Raw genomic sequence first — 5,000 nt, 5'->3', positions numbered from 1 at the left:
AAACATACATATATACAGCCGTAAAAGAATGTAGACAGATGGATAGATAAACAGATAGACAGATATAGATAGATAGATTGATAGTTAAATAGACAGACACATAGATAGATAGATAAATACATAGACATATGTTGGTAAATCTTATTGATATTATTAAACAGAAAGAAATCTGAAGATAGATAGATAAACATTTACACTTAGATACATATTGATTCCATTGCATGTGTGTTGCGGTGGATTTCAGGGGCCGTAAATGCTTAAGTGTGAATGTTTATCAAAGGTTGATATTGTTCAATTTCTTTGATTATAGCATCGATACGTCATTGGGAGAAACGGCATAAACGTCTTCACAAACTGTAGACTTGTCAAGAAAGGGTAAACGTTTATTTCTGACACTTTGACTCAAATGATATAACGGTGACTCAGTGCGACGAAAATAATTTTTGACTTTGCACTTTCAGGTAAACGTTGCAAGGATTATAGCCTTGTGAATGCCTTTGAGTCTAAATATAGAGCCGCATTTAGGTTGAATTTCCATTGCAATTTTGTCATTTACGTGGAGAACTTTATGTGAACTCTGCCTACCCGCGTGTTTGTTTAATTTCTTCTTCCAATGCTCTTTTATCCTCATTTTCTTCTTCTCTTCCTTCTTGTTTTCTTGCTTCCTGTATTTCTTATACTTAAGTCTTTTTTCCCTATTTTCATTTTCTTTCTGTTCCTTTCCCTTCGTCACTATCATCATCATCCTTATGATAACCCCATTCTTCTTCTCCTCTTCCATTTTAATTAAGTGTCCCTCAATTCTTTATTTTCACCTGCATCCTTATTTTGATTTATTTCTTCTTTATCTACTTCTTTATCATCGTCAACTATCACCATCTTCTTCCTTATATATTTGCTCTTCTCATATTCATTCTCTTACTAACTCGTAAGTCTTTCCTGTCTATCCCCTTCCATATCTATGCTAAGTAACAGGGGGAACCTCATAAGCAAGGTATCCAATACCCTTTTTTACTCGTGCTGGATAACTCTTTTATCCATAGCCTCGTCGTGTGTCCCTACTTTTTTTCTTCTCTCTCTTTTTTTTTTCTCTCTCTCTCTATCTATCTATCTATCTCTATATCTATCTCTATCTCTATCTCTGTCTCTATCTCTATCTCTCTCTATCTCTCTCTCTCTCTCCTTCTCTTTCTCTTCCTCCTTCACTTTCTCTCTCTCTCCTTCTCCACCTCTCTCTTTCCTTCTCCATCTCTCTCTCTCATTTTCCTTCTCTCTCTCTCATACTCTCTCTCTCTCTCTCTCTCTCTCTCTCTCTCTCTCTGGAGGTGGAGGTGGAGGTGGAGGTAGAGGTGGAGGTGGAGCGAGAAGGGACAGCTATACCCCGGGAGGCACATGGCTGCGGGTAGAGGGGTGACTGAGAAAATGATCACCATAGGTCACTGCCTTGCACTCGGACTGTTGCCAGAGGTGGGGGGGGGGGGTTATCGCCGCTCGAATTGCCAGGGAACCAAGCGCGGTTCTACACATTTGTCTGTCCATGTTGACGATAAGATAAGTAGAAGAGGGATGGTGTAAATAGTATAGCTACCAACGTGCATACATATACGCACAAATTTACAGTGTGTAATGTAAGGACGGAAATCTAGAATAAAGGTTGGCTCAAAACCGGTTCCCGAAACCCCTTTCCTCCCAAGCCTATAGAACCATGGCGTCAGGGGTGAGACGAACACACGGAATGAACACACACACACACACACACACACACACACACACACACACACACACACACACACACACACACACACACACACACACACACACACACACACACACACACACACACACACACACACACACACACACACACACACACACACACACACACATGTATCCTCCCTCCCTCTCTCTCTCCCTCCCTTATGCCCCTCCTGCGTTCTGAAAACACGCTGTTTATTTGAACTTTTGCCCCGACCGTCTCGAGTGCATGCAAAGTTTTGCCTCGTAAATCACTCCGGCGCCGAAAGCACACGGTTACCAAGTAAAAGCCATCGATAGATTTGAATATTTTAGTGCTTGAATTTGCCTTTGAGTTACAAGCAATTGTTGTTTGTTTGTGTTCATTTGGTAATAAGACGGTGCTTGGAGTTGCTGATATTCTTGTTAATGAGATTGATTAGTGATTGTGTTCATGGTGTATAGCAAGTGTGATCATAATGATGTGATGGTGATGATGATAATGATGTTGATGATAATGATTGTATGAGTGATGATGATAATTATGATAGTGATGATGATGGTTACGAAATTAAATTATCTGTAGAGACTATATTTGTGTTTATCCTTATTAATTTAGTCGAAACTACACAACGTTACTCGGCAACAGACTGCCTGTGAACGCGCTGTCATGTTCAACACTGAACAGACCCCCACCCTAGCCTACCTTCGTTAGTTGCCAATGTAACTCGTAAACCGTTCAATAACTGTGCTAACCCTATTCATTCTGACATTTCTCTCTCTCTCTCTCTCTCTCTCTCTCTCTCTCTCTCTCTCTCTCTCTCTCTCTCTCAGATCTCATCCTCTCCTCTCAGGTCAACACCTCGCTCTCTCTCTCATCCTCTCTCTCTCTCTCTCTCTCTGTCTCTCTCTCTCCATCTCTCTCTCGCCTTGCCTCATCATCTCCCACTCTCTCATCTCACTTCCGCTTCTCTCTCTCTCCGCTCGCCTCCCGCCTCTCTCTTCCCCCTCTCCAAACTCCTCCTCTCACTCTCTTCATATCTCCCTCCCTCCTCTCTCTCTCCTCCTCACTCTCCCATCTCCCATCTCCTCTTCCTCGTCCTCTCTCTCTCTCTCTCTCTCTCTCTCTCTCTCTCTCTCTCCCTCTCTCTCTCTCTCTCTCTCTTTCTCAACCTTTCTATCTCCTCTCTCCATGACCGTGAAAGACTCGAGCACAGGAAACGCTGTCCACGCCGTCGGTGCAACGTCGGAAGATCACGAATATTATCACAAACACAAGTCTATCTCTTATCCCTTTATTTATTTATTTTTCTCTCATGTCCTCCTTTCATTATTTGTTCGTCTCCTTGTATCCCTCCTTTTCTCCTCTACGCTATCCTTTTAATATTTTCAATTACTTTCACCCTGAAATGTGAACACTTAATTCTCGTTTGCTTGCATTTTTCTCTGCCTCGTGCAGTGAATAGTAACCAAATTGTTACTATATTTGTATTTTTATTTTATAATAGCGACTAAAATAGGGAAGACGATAACTTATGTTACCTCATTCTTTGAGATGTAAACACTTGTCCTAATAAACTTGTCAAAGTGTCTCTCACTCAGTCACTCACTCATTCACTTACTCACTCACTCACTCACTCTCTCTCTCTCTCTCTCTCTCTCTCTCTCTCTCCCCCAGCTCTCTCCTCTCTCTTCTCTCTCCCTCTCTCTCCATCTCTCTCTCCCTCCTCCTCCTCCCTCCATCATCCCTCCTCCGCTCCCCTCCGTCTCTCTCTTCCCATCCTCCTCTCTCTCCTCGCTCCCGGTATCTCCCTTCCTCCCTCGCTCTCCTCCTCCCTCTCCCTCTCCCTACTCTCACTCTCTCTCTTATCTTCCCTCTCCTCTCCCCTCCTCTCCTCCATCTCTCCTCTTCCTACTCCTCCGCCGCTCTCTCTCTCTGCCCGCTCTCACCCCCTCCTCTCTCCCTCTCTCCCCCTCTCCTACTCCCTCCCTCTCCTCGCCCCTCTCTCCACCCCCCATCTCCTCTCTCTCTCAGTCTTCTCTCTCTCATCTACTCCTCCCTCTCCTTTCCTCCTCCATCCCCTCCTCTCTCTCCTCTCATCTCTCTCTCCTCTCTCTCTTCTCTCTCTTCCTCACTCTCTCCTCATCCTCTCTCCTCTCTCATCATCATCTCTCTCTCCTCTCCCTTCGTCTCTCCCCCTCTCCTCTCTCCCCTCCTCCCTCTCCTCTTCGTTTTCCTGATCTTCCTCTCTCTTTCTCGTCCCTCTCCGACTTCTGATTATCTCCTAACTCCCTCTCCTTCTCTCGTCCTCTCTCCCTCGCCCTCTCTCTCTCTCTTCACTCTCTCTTTCTCTCCTCTCTTTTCTCCCTTTCTCTCTCTATTCTCTCTCTTTTCTTTCTCTCCGTCCTCTCCTCCCTCTTTCCTCCCCTCTCCCATTTCTTTTTCCTCCCCCTCTTCTCTTCCCACCCTCTCCTCTCTCCTTTCTTCTCTTCTCTCTCTATCTTTTCCTCTCCTCTCTACTCTCTCCCCTCTCTTTCCTCTATTTCTCTTTTCTCTTCTTTTTCCCTCTTTCTTCCCCCTCTCTCTCCTCTCCCTCTTTCTTTCCTCTTCCCTCCTCTCTTTTTCTTTTCTTTCCTCCCTTTCCTCTCCTCCCCTCCTCTCTCTCCCCTTCCCTCCTCTCTCTCCCCTCCCCTCACTCCTCCTCTCACTCTCTCTCCTCACACTCTCTCTCTCTCTAGCCACTCCCTCTCTCTCTCCTCATCACTCTCTCCTCCTCATCCTCCTCTCTTCTCTCTCTCTCTCTCTCTACCTCTCTCTCTCGTCCTCACGCTCTCTCTCTCTCCTCTCTCTCTCGTCGCTCTAATCACTCTCTCTTCTCTCTCGTCTCTCTCTCCTCCGATCTCCCTCTCTCTCCATACTCCTCATCTCTCTCTCTCCCTCTCCTCCCCTCTTCTCTCTCATCTCTAGCACCTCTTTCTCTCTCTCCACTCATCTCTCCTCTATCGTGTGGGCGATCGCAGCTTTCTCTCTCTCTCTCTCCCCTTGTCCCTCCCTCCTTCTACCTCTCCTTCATTCCAATTTATTCTATTGCGTTATTCTATCCATCATTCATTCCAAGGGCATAGTCGAGTAAAAACAAGAAGAAGAAATCGTGGCTTTTTTTTCTGCTGTGGCAACGGAAATCCGGTCCGAAGGATCCGACGCTTCTCACTCGTCGCTTGTTTTTTGTTTGACTTAATCTGTCTTTGAAGGGAAATGACTTTTG

General features: G+C 45.2%; 1 protein-coding gene across 1 annotated transcript in view; it reads left to right on the top strand.

The window, feature by feature from the left end:
- The window catches only part of LOC122254818 (uncharacterized), a 520,719-nt gene that overhangs the window by 459,167 nt on the left and 56,552 nt on the right, over positions 1 to 5,000 (top strand). The window lies entirely within an intron of this gene.

Source organism: Penaeus japonicus, unplaced genomic scaffold, assembly GCF_977035675.1.
Source record: "Penaeus japonicus unplaced genomic scaffold, GWHDUDI00000001_assembly GWHDUDI00000010, whole genome shotgun sequence".
NCBI lineage: Eukaryota > Metazoa > Arthropoda > Malacostraca > Decapoda > Penaeidae > Penaeus > Penaeus japonicus.
The sequence above is the reverse complement of the archived record's forward strand: the minus strand, read 5'-3'. Positions and strand labels throughout refer to the sequence as shown.